Below are 20,259 nucleotides of genomic sequence, written 5' to 3' on the forward strand. Positions count from 1 at the left end.
ATGTTTTGTGACAGCATCATGCCAATCTCTGCCTCTGTCGTCACACGGCCATCTTCCCTCTGTGTGTCTGTGTCTCTCCTCTTCTTATTAGGACCCCAGTCAGATTGGATTTAGGGCCCACCCTACTACAATGTGACCTCATCTTAACTTGATTACATCTGCAAAGACCCTATTTCCAAATAAGGTCGCATTCACACATACTCGAGGTTGGGACTTCAGCATATCTTTCCGGGGGACACAATTCTACCCACAAGAGGGGGCTCCAAGATGACCCTTGGAGAACTCCATAGATGTCTTATGGAGACGTGGGGCACATGATTAAGTGTCTAATTCTTTATAAGAGAAATCTAAAGGTGAGAGAATGTGCCTGTTGCTCCCGCAAGTTGGAGAACAGAGTGAGGCAAGCGCTGGCTGCACAGGGATTTGCTGCCCCTCAGTCCACAGCAGCACAGAGGTGTGTGTTTCCAGGAACAGGAGTGGAACACGCTAAAAAGAAGCTGTCCAGGGTCTTCTTAAAAGGGATCCCTCCCCAGATGACTCCTGGAGGGAGACTGAGACCTCCAGAGAGGGGATGGCTCACCAAGAAGGGCTGGAAAATGCACCTGGGACTGCACCTCTGCCCGGCCTCAGTCCCCAATGCTGACCCATAAATATTGCTACATGTAACTATCTGTATCTACATCAGGCTTGACATAACTTTTTACTGACATCTCCAATTCTAATTCATTAGCATGTGGGTCATGGTAACCTCCTTGCTTACTCAATTCCCTCTCCAACAGTGAGAAGTCTGCTCCCACTATCCACCCTCTGTTTACTTAATTGTTCAAGTCTGGTATCCCCGAACAGAACTGTTAACCCGGACCCCGACGGGAAACAATTTTATTGAGTGGAGTCCAGTGTTGGTGTGCTGCTCCTTTTGCCTTTAATCTGACAGATTCCTTCCATTTCCAGAGTTACTAAGGTCAGCATCTTTTCCCCTCCCCCCCCCCCCCCCCAGTGAGACTGTTTCATACGTTTGTCATACAGATAGATTCTTTTGTCACAGTCTACATTCCATATTGGGATCGCTGACTTCCTAAATAATTTTTACAAATTTGTGTACATTAAGGCTCAATCTTCGTGCTATGAAGTTTTTTAGGTTTTGACAAATGCACGGTATCACGTAGCCACCATTACAGTATTATACAGAATAGTTTTACCATCTTAAAAAATTTCCCACGTTTTCCCTGTTCATCCTTTCCCCTGCCACCTGAAGCCCCCAGCAAGCTGATCTTTTAACTGTCTCTCTATATTTGCTTTTTGCTGTATAATTGGAATCATGTAATATGTAGCATTTTCATATTGGTTTATTTCACTTTGCAATATGCATTTAAGCTTCCTCTACATCTTTTTGTGGCCTCATAGCTTGTTTCTTTTGACTGCTGAATAATATTCTATTGTATGTATGTGCTAAAGTTCGTTTATCCATTCACCCGTTGAGGGACATCTTGGTTGCATAAAGCATCTGTAAACATTCACTTGCAGGCTTTTGTCTAGACACAAGTTTTCAAATCAATTGGGGAAATACCTAAGAGTGTGTTTGCTGGGTTGTACAGTAGGACTATGTTTAGCTTTGTAAGAAACTGCCAAACTGTCTTCCAAAGTGACTGTGCCACTTTGCATTCCCACCAGCAATGGATGAGAGTTCCCGTTGCTCCACATCCTTGTCAGCATTTGGTGATGTCAGTGTTTTGGATTTTGCCCCTTCTAATAAGTGTGTAGTGGTATCTCATTGTTGTTTTCATTCTCAATTCCCTAATTACAAATGATGTTGAGCATCTTTTCATATGCTTATTTGCCATCTGTATATCTACTTTGGTGAACTGTCTGTTCAGATCTTTTGCACATTTTTTCATTGGATTGTTTGTTTTCTTACTGCTGAGTTTTAAAAGTTCTTTATATATTTTGGATTGAAGTCCCTTATCAGATACGTGTTTTGCAAATATTTTCTCCCAGTCTGTGGTTTGTCTTTTCATTCTCCTGTCTTTCCTAGAGCAGAAGTTTTCAAATTTTGATGAAGTCTAACATCAATTTTTGCTTCATAGATTGTGCTTTTGGTGGTGTATCTAAAGAGTCATTGACAAATCCCAGGTCACATAGACTTTATTCTCTATTTTCCTCCAGAAGTTTTGTAGTTTTGCCTTTTACGTTTAGGTCTGTGATCCATTTTGAGTTGATTTTTGTGAAGAATTTAATATTAAATAATTACTTGTTACATTTGTACCATGGTGGGACTAAATTGGGTTAATCTGTGATCTTTTTCTCTACCACTTGGTCACTCAAGAATTCATGACACACATATATTTTGTTATTATCACTGCTCACTCTAAAGCTGTTACATTTTCCTTCTAGATCTACTCCCAGTTGTGTTCTTTCTCACCACCTCAGTTGGGGTGGATGTTCTTTCCACATGGTTGCACTTATTAAATGAAAATTGATTCCCTTAGTGCCTATCTCATTAATTGGAATCCTGTAGAGATAACTCTAAAATTAGAGAATGTTGGAAAGGGGATTGTCTGCCCTTTTTTTTTTGCTGAGGAAGATTCAGCCTGGGCTAACATCTGTGCTAATCTTCCTCTATTTTTTATGTGTGTTGCCACTACAGTGCAGCTGCTGATGAGTGACATAGTTCTGCCACGCCTAGGAGCTGAATCTGGGCCGCCAAAGCAGAGTATGCTGAACATAACCACTAGGCCATGAGGCCATCCCCTCATCTGCTTTTAAATGGACATATTCAGGTAAAATGAAAATGGACATGTGCAGGTTAGGGGTAGTTCATTCTGTCTGCATTGATATTCTTCTCTCCTGATACTGTGTTCTGCCCACCTCCCTTCTTAAGCTGGGATTCTGCATCCTCTTGGCCCGTAACTGTAGGTTGACCCCTGTCGCAGACTCTTGGATGGTCCTGTCTCTAATGAGGAAGATGCAGGAGTCATAGGTCAGAAGTGCATAAGCTCATCCTCTAGGTTGGATTGTCCATCTGAACTCTAACAATTTCCTGCATGGTTGCTGCTTAAATACCAGACATCTTAGATTCAACTTAGAGCTTTGGCTAGTGGTAGCCACGTCTTCTCTTCCTAATTCTTGGGGGGTTCATCTTTCAGTTTCAAACCTGCATCTGACTTTGTCACTTCCGGAAGTAATTAAAATCAGTATGCATATGTCCAGATCCTCAGCCTTCATCCTTCCCATGGATCTGAATGGATTCTGGTTCTAGTTCTCTCCTTTTCAGCCCATCCTGCTCCATCCAAGCCTGAGGGCCATCTCTCTCTCTCGGCAGCCTCCAGCAGAGCCCTTGATAACTCCCACAGCCCCTCTGAGTGGGCACAGCCTGAGACGTCACTTCTCTCTGGGAGCCCCACATGTCTTTTCGATATCCATGTGACACCACACACTGACTTGGCCTCCATATGCCTCCCCCAGCTCCTTCTCTGCCTTCCTCTCTCGCCCCGGGTGCCTTGTCATCACCCTCACTCCCGCATGCTGAACTCTGCGCAGTTTCCCAAACCTAGCTCTCATGCTCCATCCATCTTCCTGGTCTTTGCACAGATGTCCGACTATCTAAACCAGGTCATGTTTGTTCCTTGACCCACTGAAGCATCAACTCTTTCTGGAAGGCACTCTGCATCGCCCCCGCCTGTCCTCCACCCACATCTTGTGCTTCAAGTCTTCTTGTTCATCCTGCTTGCAGAGCCTTCTCCTTATGTTTGCCGATTGATTAACCAACCTCATAAATAAATAAATGCATGAATAAATTTACTACTCTATCAATGTGCCAATTTAGGGACGTACGAGGTTTTGTTTCACAAAGTGTTCAAAGATGATGAGATTTCCTGTGAGCTGAGTCCCTCTCTCCTGCACACCAGGAAGCAGCTCGTGGGGGCAGAAGGAAGACGGATGAAGAGTGGAGGTAGGGAGGGTGGAGGGAGCACAGGGTGAGGGTCGGGGGACGAGGGTCAGCGCCCTGTCCAGGGTGGCCTAGTAAGGAGGGTGCTTGGGACAGTTGTGAGGAACCGGTCACTTCAGTGCTATTGACGAGATGGCTCCACCCTTCCTGTGGGCAGGTGGACTCCTCTGGGGACAGAGGACAGACTCTGCTGCAGAAACAGCTAATGCACACCTCTTCCATGGGGGCGGGAGCACAGAAATTTGTTCTTGGGAAGCAAAAAATCGTAGGTTATTGCAATGGTTTGTGGCCCCCTAAAGAGCCCCCACCCACGAACAGATGTACAGTAAATCCCTGGTTTTTAAATTTTCTGCGAGAGGGTGATTAGGGAAAAAAGACTAAAAAGGCTTCTTGGGAGAAGGGTGGTAATGATATGAAGGTTGAGAAAAACTAGGTGAATAGATGATCTCGAAGCCAAAGAAGAGGGATTCTGCCAGAGGTACGCTGGGAAATGGTGACATTTCTGCACGGCCCAAAGGTGCCCAGCAGATGGGTGAGAAGGGCTGAGATCAGCTGCTCTGGGGTCCAGCCCTGAGCCTTGTCCACCCACAGGAGACCCTTTGTAAATGTGAGCACAGCATCCTACATGCTCCTGGAGAGCCTCAGTCTGGGGGTCCTGCCCGCTCATCTTGAGTCTGAGCTGGCCGTGTTGGAAGGTTCAGACTGAGTAAGAGTTGAATTATGGGCAAGTGAGCCTGGCGGAGATCTGGTTCACAGAGGACACTGCACCATCGCTGGCATAAATCAGAAAAGTGGGTCTTTCTAAGGACATACGAGTCCTTCTATAGCTGGAGAAATATGGGTCCTGCTCTCCCGGGTGGAAAGTGCCCTGGAATGAGGTGGTGGCGTGGTAGTGAAACAGCATCCCTCGAGATGCCAACAGTCCCTGTGTTTTTGTGAAATGGGGGTGCTCTAAAAGTTATCAGTTGAAAGTCGAGGCCAGAGGAAATTCTGATGCACGCGTTATTCTATTTGCTGGAAACAGCTGATATTATCCTAAATTGAAATCCTTTTGTTTCCCTTCTGGAATCATCTAATCCTGAGGTCCCAAAGGAGAACTGAAGAGAGAAAAAAAACTGCAGAAAAGTGGGACACTTGCCAAATTCTTTTTTCCCAAAACGTTCGCTCTGCGTTGGCCTGTGGTAATGAATTGTAATGAACCTATTTATATACACACTATTATTGGTGGAAAATCAATCAATCAAGATTGGCCTCAATAAATAAAGGTCAAACAAACAATTAAAGACAATCTGGCGGTGATGGGTGCACACAGAGATTTGTAATTTCGTGTTGTAAATTACAGGATGATGAAAGTGTTGACATCACTTTTCTTGAAATAGTATGCTGTCTGGGGCTGGTTAGCTCCGGGGCCATGGCAGGCATGGGCTGTGAGCTCTTCTCCATCTCACAGCCACATCAAGCCACACCAAGGGCCATCGGGTGACGAGGGTGGGTGTGCTGGCACCGGCCCGGCTCCCTGACCGGGGAACATCTCCAACTTTCAGCTGTGACGAGGGTGGACCATGGAGCTAATTTTCACATGAGACCAGCATACTTGCTACCACAGACTGGCAACACTGTCTTTGCTGTTTTCTACAAATGGAAAAAGTTGGATTGTTCATTTTCTTATGGGAAAGCTGTTTAGTTCTTCTGCTGAGGATGAAAACTCTCTCTTCTAGTTTCGCCCCATCAGATATGATGGCCGGGCCATTGTTAATATCTTGTGCTCAGATTCGTAATTGCCTACCAGGGCTGAGCAGGGTGGCCACAGTCACAAATGTGAAATGAAACAGCCCTAGTCACACAGAGGGGCAGAGTGTGGTCAGAAAAGAGGGGCACCTGGGTCAAGACTCCAAACAGGCAGTGTTAGATAAGCAAACAGCAGAAGTTAGAGCAATGGCAAAATGACCCTTTCATTTTTATCTTCTCCTGTGGAACCCCATTCTGGCCCCATCTCCTACTTAGTGTGATAGGAAGATGAGTTACCTGTCATTCAAGCTCGTGAAGACAGTCTAGATCTTTCTGGGAACACAGATGATGCAAACTCACTGGACTGTCATTCCCCACCCCCAACCTCTGCCAAATAAATTTGCTGGGGGGGAAGATAAACATATTTTCAATTTTCCTAGATAGCGCCAACTTGCTCTCCAATGCAACTGCTCAAAATTTACCCTCAGAATTGTGTGAGAATCCTCATTTCTCCATAGCCTTTCCAACTCTTGATTCTTTTGCATCCGTCTTAAATTTTTTGCTGGTCTCCTGGGTGGAAAGTGCTGTGTCCTAATTACTAGTGGACTTGAGCTTTTTTTTTTTTTTTTTTTCCATTTGTTTATTGGGTCTTTGGATTCCTTCCTCTGAGGATTGCCTATGCATTTTTTTTTTTTTGGGTGTTTGCCTTTTTCCTTATTGATTAGTAAGTTTTTTAAAAGTATATGTTTCCATGCTAATCCTTAGTTTGTTCTTTTTTTGTGTGTGAGCTAACATCTGTTGCCAGTCTTCCTCTTTTTGCTGAGGAAGATTGTCGCTGAACTAACATCTGTGCCAAGTTTCCTCTATTTTGTATATGGGACACCAGCACAGCATGGCTTAATGAGCAGTGTATAGGTCCGTGCCTGGGATCCAAACCTGCAAACTCCAGGCTAATGAAGTGGAATGTGCGAACTTAACCACTACGCCACCAGGCCAGCCCCTCAGGTTGTTCTCTGGAGGACAAAGACCTTTTTTATTTTTGAGGAAGATTAGCCCTGAGCTAACTGCTGCCAATCCTCCTCTCTTTGCTGAGGAAGACTAACCCTGAGCTAACATCCGTGCCCATCTTCCTCTACTTTATATGTGGGATGCCTGCCAGAGCATGGCGTGTCAAGCAGTGCCATGTCTGTGCCCAGGATCCCAACCAGCGAACCCCAGGCTGCCGACAAATGGAACGTGGGAACTTAATCACTGCGCCACCTGGCTGGCCCCGACAAAGACCTTTCTTAGTCTGTGACTTCTCTTTTATTTATGGCATCTTTTGAAAAATTGAAGTTTTATGTTTGATAGTGTCAAACATCGATATTTATGCTTTTTGTGTCTTTTTAAAGAGATCTTTACCTACTCTGAAGTCATAAATATATCCCCTTATACTTTTCACTAATAATTTTAAGTGATTTTTCTTCTTCCCACATTTGAGTCTTTGATCAATCTGGTATTGATTTTGGGGTATGCATTTAACTTAACTTTTCAATATGCAAAGTCAATGCCCTAATACTATTTATTGGATATTCATCAGTTCTCTGGTTGGTAACGCCATCTGTATCATATACCAAATTTCCAAATATATATACAGGTCAATTCTGGGCTCTCTATTCTGCTTCATTAGTCTTTTTATTTATTCCTGCACCAACACCAAACTGTTTTTTAAAGAAATTTTATTAAGGTATGATTAACATACAACACTGCAAGCATTTAGTTTTATAAGTTTTGACTTATACATCCATGAAATCATCACCATAATCAGGACGGCGACCACACCATCTCCCCAAAGTTTCACTGTGACCCTCAGCAATCCCTTCTCTTTGCCTCTCTTTGACTTTTCAACTACTGATCTGCTTTCCATTACTGTGGATTAGTTTGCATTTTCTAGAACTTTATATCAATGGAATCATATAGTATGTACTTCTTTGCTATACTTTATTTCTCTTCAGATAATTATCTTGAAATTCCTCCATGTTGTTGTGTGTATCGAGAGTTCGTGTCTTTTCATTACTGAGCAGTATTCCATTGTATGGATCTGCCACAGCTTGTCGATCCATTCACTGATGGCCATTTGGACTGTTTCCTGGTTTTAGATATTACAAATAAAGATGATATTAACATTCACGTACAAGTTTTGTATAAGCATATTTTCATTTCATTAGGTAAATACACACCCAGGAGTGGAATGTCTGGGTCCCAAGGTCCATGTGTGTTTAACTCTTACAGAAACTTCCCTCTAGTCATTACTCCACACTTCACTGACACTTGGTATGGTCAATCATTTTAACTTTGTATGTAGTGCCGTCTCATTTTAATTCCAAATAGCATTTACCTGATCACTCAAGATATTGTGTATCTTTTCATATGCTTATTTGCCATCCATATACCTCCTCTGATAAAATGTCTGTTTGAAGCTTGCCCAAGTTTTTTTTGTTGGGTTGTTGTCTTATTATTGAATGTTGAGAGTCCTTTATATATTCAGGATAGAAATCCTTTATCAGATATGTGATTTGCAAATATTTTTCCCTGTTGTGACTTCTCTAGTTTTTCTAGCTTCTTGACTTGAATATTTATCTCATTAATTTTTTTTTTTTTTTTTAGGAAGATTAGCCCTGAGCTAACTACTGCCAATCCTCCTCTTTTGCTGCGGAAGACTGGCCCTGAGCTAACATTTGTGCCCATATTCCTCTACTTTGTATGTGGGATGCCTACCACAGCATGGCTTTTGCCAAGTGGTGCCAAGTCCGCACCTGGGATCTGGGCTGGCGGACCCTGGGCTGCCGAGAAGTGGAACGTGTGCACTTAACCGCTGCGCCACCGGGCCGGCCCCTAATTTTTGTTTTTTGTTTTTTCTAAAATATGCTTCCTGTTTGAGCAACATCCACGAAATGTTGATACATAGTGCTCTTGTTGTTCAGTCTAAATATTCTGTAAGTTTCATGTGAGTTTTTCCCGAACCCACAAATTTTTTTAGAAATTTGCCTTTTAATTTCCAATTTTTTTTAATTTTTTCAATTAGGAAAGTCATTATTGTTTCTAATTTTATTGCTGTGTGATCACAGGACCTGATTTTCATGATACGTATATTTTGGAGTGTGTTGAGAATTGCTTTGTTTACATGAAAGATTGTATGTTATCTGTTTCCTGAGAAGTATATCAAGCTTTTAGATGGCATTGCTTGACATTTATGCTCTTGTCATGCTTGATGTAACAGTGTCTGGTGGAGATGTGTTAAAAAAAAAAAACCTCATTATCATTGTGGATTTGTCAATTTCTCCTTTTAATTCTGGTAATTTTTGGTACATGTATCTCATGGATATTTTGTTAGGTGAGACAAATTCATGATTTTTACATCTGATTGGTTATTTTTCCTTTATTATTAAATAATCTTCCTCTTTATCTTCATTAATATATTTTTTCCTTTAGTTCTATTTGACTAAGTTAATATTGCCAAACGGGTTTTATCTTCAGCTTTTTAATGTCAATTTTTTAAACGAAAGTCTAGATATTCTAAAAATAAATGAATAAAATGGAGTTTCTGTCTTTTAATTGGTGGGTCAAAATACGTTAATGTTTATTATAGTTACTATACATTTGGACTTCTTCCTATCATTTCATTTTGCGTCTACTCTGTTTTTCTTCAGTTTCTATTTTTTCTTTTCTGCATTCTGTTGCAGCGAAAGAGCTTTTCTTGTTTTTTCCCTTTCTTCTTCTTCTTCTTTTCCAACAGTTTCTCTTTTGTTCCCATACCAATTTGAAAATTATACCATGTGTTTCTATTCTTTTATATCTCTATTTCTAATTTTCCTAAAATGTCTAAAGTTAATAAGTATCTTTCTTCCACTCTTGAACAAGACAGTGACCTTAGAATGCTTAACTCCCTTCACATTCACTTCTCATCTTCCATTGTTATCTGTTATTTTAGACCCATCGTTGTAATCTCAAGGTGAGTTGTCATCTTTATTATTTATTTATTTATTTTTGGTGAGGAAGACTGGCCCTGAGCTAACATCTGTTGCCAATCTTCCTCTATTTTGTATGTGGGGTGCCACCACAGCATGGCTTGCTGAACGGTGTGTAGGTCCACACCCAGGATCTGAACCCATGAACCCCAGGCCACTGAAGTGGAGCATGTGAACTTAACCACTGTGCCACCGGGCTGGCCCTGTCATCTCTATTTTTTTTTAAATTAAGGTTATAAAAGTTAACATCCTTGTGAAATTACAGTTGTACATTATTATTAGTCATGTTGTAGGTACACCACTTCACCCCTAGTGCCCTCCCCCCATCCCCTTTCCCCCTGGCAACCACTGATCAGTTCTCTTTGTCCATATGTTAACTACCACCTATGAGTGGAGTCATACAGAGTTCGTCTTTCTCTGTCTGGCTTATTTCACTCAACATAATACTCTCAAGGTCTATCCATGTTGTTGTGAATGGGATGACTTTGTCCTTTTTATGGCTGAGTAGTATTCCATTGTATATATATACCACAACTTCTTTATCCAATCATCAGTTGCTGGGCACTTGGGTTGGTTCCCTGACTTAGCTATTGTGAATAATGCTGCAATGAAGATAGGGGTGCATGGAACTTCTGGAATTGTTGATTTCAGGTTCTTAGGATATGTATCCAGTAGTGGGATGGCTGGGTCATAAGGTATTTCTATTCTTAACTTTTTGAGGAATCTCCATGCTGTTTTCCATAGTGGCTGCACTAGTTTGCATTCCCACCAACAGTGTATGAGGGTTCCCTTTTCTCCACAGCCTCTCCAACATTTGTCACTCTTGGTTTTGTACATTTTTGCCATTCTAACAGGTGTAAGGTGATATCTTAGTGTAGTTTTGATTTGCATTTCCCTGATGATTAGTGATGATGAGCACCTTTTCATGTGTCTATTGGCCATCTGTATATCTTCTTCAGAGAAATGTCTGTTCATGTCCCCTGCCCATTTTGTAATTGGGTTATTTGATTTTTTATTGTTGAGTCATGTGAGTTCTTTGTATATTATGGAGATTAACCCTTTGTCAGATAAATAACTTGTGAGTATTTTTTCCCAATTAGTGGGCTGTTTTTTTGTTTCAATCCTTTTTTCCCTTGCCTTGAAGAAGCTCTTTAGCCTGATGAAGTCCCATTTGTTTATTCTTTCTATTGTTTCCCTCATGTGAGGGGTTATGGTGTCCGAAAAGATTCTTTTGAAGCTGATGCCAAAGAGTGTGCTGCCGATATTCTCTTCTAGAAGACTTATTGTTTCAGGCCTAATCTTTAGGTCTTTGATCCATTTTGAGTTTATTTTAGTAAATGGTGAAAAAGAATGGTTGATTTTCATTCTTTTACATGTGGCTGTCCAGTTTTCCCAGCACCATTTGTTGGAGAGACTTTCTTTCCTCCATTGCAGGCCCTCAGCTCCTTTGTCAAAGATTAGCTGTCCATAGATGTGTGGTTTTATTTCTGGGCTTTCAATTCTGTTCCATTGATCTGTGCATCTGTTTTTGTACCAGTACCATGCTGTTTTGATTACTATGGCTTTGTAGTATGTTTTGAAATCGGGGATTGTGATGCCTCTAGCTTTGTTCTTCTTTCTCAGGATTTCTTTAGCAATTTGGGGTCTTTTGTTGCCCCATATGAATTTTTGGATTCTTTGTTCAATTTCTGTAAAGAATGACATTGGAATTCTGATTGGGATAGCGTTGAATCTGTAGATTGCTTTAGGTAGTATGGACATTTTGACTATGTTTATTCTTCCAATCCATGTGCATGGAATGTCTTTCCATCTCTTTATGTTGTCATCGATTTCTTTCAAGAAGGTCTTGTAGTTTTCGTTGTATAGATCTTTCACTTCCTTGGTTAAATTTATCCCAAGGTATTTTATTCTTTTTGTTGCGATCATGAATGGGATTGAGTTCTTGAGATCTTTTTCTGTTAGTTCGTTGTTAGCATATAGAAATGCTATTGATTTATGTATGTTGATTTTATACCCTGCAACTTTGCTGTAGTTGTTGATTGTTTCTAATAGTTTTTCTATGGATTCTTTGGGGTTTTCTATATATAAGATCATGTCGTCTGCAAACAGCAAGAGTTTTACTTCTTCATTGCCTATTTGGATTCCTTTTATTTCTTTTTTCTGCTGAATAGCTCTGGCCAACACCTCCAGTACTATGCTGAATAAAAGTGGTGAAAGTGGGCACCCTTGTCTTGTTCCTGTTCTGAGAGGGATGGGTTTCAGTTTTTGTCCGTTGAGTATGATGTTGGCTGTGGGTCTGTCATATATGGCCTTTATTATGTTGAGGTACTTTCCTTCTATACCTATTTTATTGAGGGTTTTTATCATAAATGGGTGTTGGATCTTGTCGAATGCTTTCTCTGCATCTATTGAGATGATCATGTGGTTTTTGTTTCTCGTTTTGTTAATATAGTGAATCACGTTGATTGACTTGCAGATGTTGAGCCATCCCTGTGTCCCTGGTATAAATCCCACTTGATCATGGTGTATAATCTTTTTGATATATTGCTGTATTCGGTTTGCCAAAATTTTTGCATCTATGTTCATCAGTGATATCGGCCTGTAGTTTTCCTTCTTTGTGTTGTCCTTGTCACGTTTGGGGATCAGGGTGATGTTGGCTTCATAGAATGTATTAGGGAGTGCTCCATCTTCCTCTATTTTCTGGAATAGTTTGAGAAGAATAGGTATTAAATCTTCTTTGAATGTTTGGTAGAATTCTCCAGAGAAGCCGTCTGGTCCTGGACTCTTATTTTTGGGGAGGTTTTTGATTACTGTTTCTATTTCTTTACTTGTGATTGGTCTATTCAGATTCTCTATTTCTTCCTGATTCAGTTTGGGTTGGTTGTATGAGGCTAGGAATTTATCCATTTCTTCTAGGTTGTTCAATTTGTTGGCATATAGTTTTTCATAGTATTCTCTTATGATCCTTTGTATTTCTGCGGTATCTGTTGTGATTTCTCCTCTCTCGTTTCTAATTTTATTTATTTGAGACTTCTCTCTTTCTTTTTTAGTGAGTCTGGCTAAAGGTTTGTCAATTTTGTTAATTTTTTCGAAGAACCAACTCTTTGTTTCATTGATCCTTTCTACTGTCTTTTTTGTTTCAATATCATTTATTTCTGCTCTAATTCTTATTATTTCCCTCCTTCTACTGACTTTGGGCTTTGTTTGTTCTTCTTTTTCTAATTTCGTTAGGTGTCGTTTGAGGTTGTTTATGTAAGATTTTTCTTGCTTATTGAGGTGAGCCTGTATTGCAATGAATTTCCCTCTTAGGACTGCCTTTGCTGTGTCCCAAATAATTTGGTATGGTGTGTTTTCATTTTCATTTGTCTCCCGATAATCTTTGATTTCTTCTTTAATTTCTTCAATAATCCATTGTTTGTTCAGTAGCATGTTGTTTAGTCTCCACATTTTTGGCCCTTTCCCGGCTTTATTCTTGTAGTTGATTTCTAGTTTCATAGCATTGTGATCAGAAAAGATGCTTGATATTATTTCAACCCTCTTGAACTTATTGATGCTTACTTTGTTTCCCAAGATATGGTCTATCCTTGAGAATGTTCCATGCATACTTGAGAAGAATGTGTAACCTGCTGTTTTTTGGATGAAGTGTCCTATATATATCTATTAGGTCCATCTGATCTAATTTTTCATTTAATTCTATAATTTCCTTGTTGATTTTCTGTCTGGATGATCTGTCCATTGGTGTTAATGGGGTGTTGAGGTCCCCTACTATTATTGTATTGCTGTTGATGTCTCCTTTTAGTTTTGTTAATAGTTTCTTTACGAATTTTGGTGCTCCTGTGTTAGGTGCGTATATATTTATAATTGTTGTGTCATCTTGCTGGAGAATCCCTTTTATCATTATATACTGCCCCTCTTTGTCTTTCTTTATCTGTTTTGCTTTGAAGTCTACTTTGTCTGATATAAGTATGGCAACACCTGCTTTCTCTTGTTCATTATTGGCTTGGAGTACTGTCTTCCATCCCTTCACTCTGAGTCTGTGTTTGTCTTTGGGGCTAAGGTGTGTTTCCTGGAGGCAGCATGTTGTTGGATCTTGTTCTTTGATCCATCCTGCCACTCTGTGCCTTTTGATTGGAGAGTTCAATCCATTCATGTTTAGTGTGATTATTGAAATGTGGGGGCCTACTGTTGCAATTTTATCACCTGTTTTCTGGTTCTTTTGCATTTTGTCCTGATGGAGAGTTGTTACTTTGTGTTATTGTCCTTCTGCTTATCTCCTTTGTTCTGGATTTTGTAACCCCTTTCCTTTTTTTGATTTTTCAGGAATGAGTTTCTTCCTGAGCAATTCTTGAAGAGGAGGTTTTGTGGTGATGAACTCCCTTAACTTTTGTTTATCTGGGAAAGTTTTTATTTCTCCATCATATTTGAAGGATATTTTCGCTAGCTAGAGTATTCTTGGCTGCAGGTTTTTGTCCTTCAGAGTTTTGAATATTTCATTCCAATCTCTTCTAGTCTGTAAGGTCTCTCCTGAGAAATCTGCTGATAGCCTTATGGGGTTTCCTTTTGTAAGTTATTTTCTTCTGCCTGGCTGCCCTTAGTATTTTCTCTTTGTTGTTGACTTTTGCTAGTTTCACTACTATATGTCTTGGGGTTGGTCTTCTTGCATTAATAAAGTTTGGAGAGCTATTGGCTTCTGTGATGTGAAGTTCCATCTCTCTTCCCAAGTTTGGAAAGTTCTCAGCTATTATTTCTTTGAACAGGACTTCTGCCCCCTTCTGCTTCTCTTCTCCCTCTGGTATACCTATAATCCTTATGTTGCATCTCCTAATTGAGTCAGATAATTCTTGGAGAGTTTCTTCATTTCTTTTTAGTCTTAATTCTCTCTCCTCCTCTGCCTGCAGCATTTCTATATTCCTATCCTCCAAATTGCTAATTCTGTCCTCCATACTATCGACCCTACTGTTCAGAGAGTCCAGATTTTTCTTAATCTCCTCCATTGTGTTCTTCATCTCCAGTATTTCTAACTGGTTCTTCTTTATAGTGTCAAGCTCTTTTGTGACATAGCTCCTGAACTCATTGAGTTGTCTATCTGAATTCTCTTTTAGGTCGTTGAGTTTTTTCATATGGCAGTTTTGAAATCATCGTCATTTAGGTTATAGATTTCATTGTCTTTGGGATTGTTTTCTGGGTGCTTATCATTTTCCTTCTGTTCTGGAGATTTAATATATTTTTTCATACTGCTTGATGGCGTGGATTTGTGCCTCCTCATAGAGATAGAGTTTAGTCGCTGCTTCCACTTGTTGCATCTGGTGTGTGTGTGGGGGGCAGCTGTTTAGACTGCCCCAACCAGGAACCCTGTCAGCTGTTACTGACTGGGCCTGGACCCCTCCTCGTAGTCACAGTGGTCCTGTGGGGTCCCTAGTTGGTTGTGGGGGCAATCGCAAGGGGGCCTCAGGCTGCTGGTGCCTACTGCTGCAGCCCACCTAGACGCGCTCCCTCCTTGTGGTCTGCAGCAGTGTTGTGGGCTTTCCCATCAGCCAGGAGCAGGATCACCTATAATCTCTGATTTGTCCCTAACAGAGCCCACCAGATCACACTTGTCCACTATAGGTCCCAGCAGAGCTAGGGGTATCTTCTGCAGTCTGTCGTTAGCTCACCTGTGCTGCTTTTGCCCCAGGGCCTTCCCACCTTGCAATTGCCAGTCGGGACCTCTCCACTAGTGCTGTGCAGAGGCTTTCACTGAGGCTGCTGTAAGAACCTGGAGATCCCCCCTGGGCTACGTAGCCGTTTCACCGGAGCTGTACTCTGCCCCACTTCACTCTCACAGGACCTCTGGGAGCCCCTTGCCTCATCTGGGACACGGCCAGAATCCGTGGGCCTGGCTGTGGTTTGTAAGCTGCTACCTTGTGGGGAATTCTGCTCTAGGGAGTTTCCTGGTGTTCCGAATGCTGGGCGGGGCCTCCCTGCCAATGGCGAGCAGAGGCCCTCCCTGCTGGGGGGGTGTGGGACCCTGGAGTGACCCCCCGGGCCACAGAGCCGGGTTTTGGAGCTCCACCCAGTCCCCAAGCGCGTCCACAGGAAGTCCGGGCACCCCCTGCACCAACCCGTGTGCGGGAGACCGTGAACCCAGCGGCAGCTTGCGGCCTGGAGCTGCCCCAGGGGATCCTCCCACTGGGAGCTTCCCTTTGTCCTGGATTCTGGGCGTGGCCTCCCTGCTAATGGTGAGCAGAGGCTTTCCCTGCTGGGGAGGTGTGGGACCCCGGAGCCTTCCCCCGCGCTGCAGAGCCAGGCACTGGAGCTCCAACCGTGTCCCCAAGCACGTCTATGGGAAGTCTGAGCGCCCCCTGCACCGAGCCGTGTGCCAGAGACCGTGAGCTCAGTGGCAGCTTGTGGTCTGGTGCCGTGCCGGACCCGCCAGGAGATTCTCTTTGTTTTGGCTTCTGGGAAGGGCCTCCCTGCTAATGGCAAGCGGAGGCCTTCCCTGCCGGTGGGTGTGGGACCGTGGGGATTTCCCCCTGGGCTTAGGTGTGATCGCGGAGGCCTTGGGTAGGTCTGTTGTCACCTGTTTCCACCGTCGCTCCGCTGGTGAGTGCACACTCCCGCCCTTGGTGTGTGGCGATGCTATGGGAGAGTCTGCTGGAAGAGAGCCTCCTGCAGGAACTAGGCTGTCTGGGGGTCAGGGGTTGGAAAGTTTTCACCTACTTTCACCTCCTCCCAGAGGGAAGTCTGTCCGCCTTCCGATGTATAGTAGCAGGAGACTCTTAGGTGTCTTGAGATGCTATCTGGATATCCTTTGTTAATCGGTGAATGTCCAATTAGTTGTAGATTCGACGGGGGAGAGACAAAGAAGACCTCTCACTCTGCCATCTTGGTCCCGCCCCTCACCTAGGCCCCTATCATCTCTATTTTTGAGATGGGGTCTGATTTAGATTCTTCAAGTCTTTTCTTGGTGTTTGCTTAAACTTATCACTGCTTCCAGCACTCTTCTCCTTTCTGGGCTAGATTTTTTTCCTGCTGCGGTAACCACTCACCGTGGGCCAGGCCCTGCTCTCAGTGTGGTCCCATATTGGCACTTTTATTTTTATTTTTTATTTTTATTGAGGTCACATTGGTTTATAACATTTTATAAGCTTCCGGCGTTCATCATTGTCTCTTGGTGTCTGTATCGCCTGCATACTGGCTCTTTTCACTCTCACAGCAGCTCCAGGAACTAGGTGGGGGCTGAAGGGGGGTGGTCCCTCCTGTGCCTCAGCTTCCTCCTCGTTGACAATGTCTGGAGGATGTCCTGCACTCTCTCTGTGCCGCCTCCTTCTTCGTCTTTTCTCCTAGTACTTTCTCTTCCGTGCTTTTGAGCTTGACTGTCTATTAGCAAATAAATAATGTCAAATAAATAAAACAGGAAGGGGGAAGGGAGGGATCTCAGACAGAAGCCCAGACATTATTCTCAGAGAGAACTTTGGCCAAGCAATCAGCCCCCGGTGGCTTTGTGGCGTGCAGAGAAAGTTCCGTGAAAGGGTTGCATTTCCTGTGACTTTGTTCTTTCTTCTTATGCGAATACGTGAGCTCCATCATAATGAAAACGAGTGAGAGTGTTCTGGGATTTACGACTGGGATCAGTGATTCTCACATCAATTCTTATGGTGTTCCTGGGGTGGTTTTAGGAGTAAGTACCCTATTGAATCAGAGGACGCAAGTTCTGCTCCTCATCACCCACAAAGGAAGTGTGGCGATTCAGTTTAATAGTAAGTGCTGGCAAAAAACAAGATTCAACCGAGTAAATGTTGAAGATCTTATCGGCTTTATTCAGCCGTCCACGAACTGGGCAGCATCCGATCCAGCAGAAAGGCAGGCAGAAGGGAGCAGGAGCAAGGAAGTTGTACTAGGAGAAAAAGCAGACTGGTTATTGCAAGGTCACTTTCCTTATAGGGGATGACAGGGGTCTATCAGGTGTCTGGCCTAACTAGTGCTGATCAGGCGATCCCTGATGACTGGTTCAAGATTCCATTTCTAGGAGAGCTGAAACTTTAATTAAGTCTCATTTTGGTGACTCGGGGCTTGGCACAATTGACTCCCTTTTGGGCCTGTTGTCTTTAACATACTCACAAGTAATATTACTACATATAGGGGACGTAGATCCCGGAATACATTTGTATCCCGGTGCCACGTCGAGAAAGGAGTTTGAAGCAAGAGCCAGGGCACGTGTATTTATGTCCTTCTTAGCCATGGACACACCACTTTTGCCTTTTGTGTGCATTTCTTCTTCTGTAATATGTCACCCACAATGCTAGAGTGTCTTCATACAATTATGTAAAATTTTCTCATGAGCAAAGTCACTAGCTGGTAACCATTTTAAGGAAGGCTTAGGGGCCAGCCCCGTGGCTGAGTGGTTAAGTTCACGCGCTCTGGTTCGGCTGCCCAGGGTTTTGCTTTTTGGATCCTGGGAGCGGACATGGCACTGCTCATCAGGCCATGCTGAGGCAGCGTCCCACATAGAAGAACTAGAAGGACCCACGACTACAATATACAAATATGCACTGGGGGGCTTTGGGGAGAAGAAGAAAAAGAAAAAAAAATGAAGACTGGAAACCTACGTTAGCTCAGGGCCAATCTTAAAAAAAAAAAAAGGAAGGCTTAGCTAACACTTATACTAACACTTTTAATTAAAAGACTGTAATTTCAGCTAAATGCAAAGCTACTGATTAAGAATGAACACTGCTTTTAATTTACAGCCCAGAAAACCATTGAAAAAGGAAAACAGCTGGTCGTCTTAGTGGCTGAACTGCCTCTGATGCCAGAATATTTCCCGTTCTGTACTTGAGACGGTCCAGCTCAAAGCTCGCCTCTATCTCTTCCTAACCCTAGCGTTTCCCTGCCTGGTCAGTGCGTTATTTATCTTCTGTACGTGAGATAGGAATATTCTCCCCATTGAGAGAGACTGGCAAGAAGATTAATGACCAGTCATCGAGCGCTGGCTTTGAACCAGGAAGATATACTGTTATGCACTGAAGGTTCATGTCCTTCTTCCCTCCTCCCCCCAGCTCTCACCCATCCCATCTCTAAAATCATATGTTGAAGCCCTAAGCCCCGAAGTGATGGCATTTGGAGGTGGGTCCTTTGGGAGGCAATGAGGTTTAGACGAGGTCATGAGAGTGGGATCCCCAATGATGGGATTGGTGTCCTTATAAGAAGAAGAGACCAGAGCCAGCTCCAGCTCCCCACTCCTGCCCCCACCGTGTGAGCACAATCTGAGAAGGGGGCCGTCGGCAAACCAGGACGAGGGTCCCCACCAAGAACTGAGCCTACCAGCACCTTGATCTCGGGCTTCCAGCCACCAGGACTGTGAGAAATCAATGTCTACATCTACCCGGGCTACGGCACTTTGTTATGGCAGCCCAACTCATACATACAAGGTCATGGCACCTGTGTCAGCTGTGCAGCTGGGGCTGGAGTACTGAGGACCTGCCTCCCAGTCCGTTATTTTCAGTACCAGGATTTATTAATTTGTCAAAAAATGTTAAGAGGTGCCAGCCCGGTGGCGAAGCAGTTAAATTTGCACGTTCCTTTTCTTGGCAGTCCAGGGTTTGCTGGTTCGGATCCTGGGTACAGACATGGCACCGCTTGGCAAGCCATGCTGCGGTAGGAGTCCCACGTATACAGTGGAGGAAGATGGGCATGGATGTTAGCTCAGGGCCAGTCTTCCTCAGCAAAAAGAGGAGGATTGGCAGTAGTTAGCTCAGGGCTAATCTTCCTCAAAAAAAAAAAAAAGATGTTAAGAACTTACTTGGGTCCAGCACAGAGCCAGGAGGTAGGGACACAAAGATGGACATTATACTGTCTCTGCCTTTGTAAGGCTCACTGTCTTGCCAGAGGGTGGACGTGGTAACCCATGATCATGATAAGGTGTCATAAGAGAGATGATAGAAGGATGTGCAGAGTGTTATGGAAACACGAAAGGAAGGGGTTAATTTATAGGATGGGGAAGAATGGAGAGGAACCTGAGGACACCTTCACAGAGGAGCAGACGTTTGAACGTGGCCTTGAGGAACGACGCTGCATTCATGATGCATTAAAGCTGACTTCTGCATCAACTTGGTGGATTGTTCTCTGCATTTTCTGGAATCCCCATTCAAACAACCATGTAGTGATTGGAAAGACATTGTAAATTGTAAATGATAAAGAAAACAGGAGTAGAGATGAACCGGACATATTCTGGAAGCCGAAATACATCTGGCTGAGTGAGAACTGACCTATCAGGGCAGATACACCAGAAATCCAAGCAGGGGGAGAAGAAGAAGGATGAGCCCAGAACCTCAGGGTCTGGAGCCACAGGAAGCTCTGAAGATGCAGGTGGGGCTGGGATGGGGGCACTGGTGGAAAGTCCGCGAGAGAAGCGGTTGGGTTCCCTCCCTGCCGCGTGCTGTCAGGCAGCTACCCTGCCTCTGCCCCAGCAGGAGACTGTGTGGTTGCTCTGTGAAGATAAAGACCACACGTGCTCTGAATCAGGGGCGCCAGGCACGGTGAAGGCTGGAGGCTGCATGCTGGGTAGCGAGACATCCTAGAACCTTGTCTACTCTTGTTCAG

The 20,259-nt window shown here is 43.3% G+C and overlaps 1 long non-coding RNA gene across 1 annotated transcript; it reads left to right on the plus strand.

Moving 5' to 3' along the window:
* Window positions 1–2,643: 2,643 nt before the first annotated feature.
* On the plus strand, window positions 2,644–9,231 carry LOC139040017 (uncharacterized). The gene is made up of 3 exons (XR_011493636.1): window positions 2,644–2,777; window positions 3,824–3,949; window positions 8,321–9,231. It is a non-coding gene; the product is annotated as an uncharacterized lncRNA (long non-coding RNA).
* The last annotated feature ends 11,028 nt before the right edge of the window (window positions 9,232–20,259 follow it).

Source organism: Equus asinus, chromosome 1 (genome assembly GCF_041296235.1).
Source record: "Equus asinus isolate D_3611 breed Donkey chromosome 1, EquAss-T2T_v2, whole genome shotgun sequence".
NCBI classification, from domain to species: Eukaryota; Metazoa; Chordata; class Mammalia; order Perissodactyla; family Equidae; genus Equus; species Equus asinus.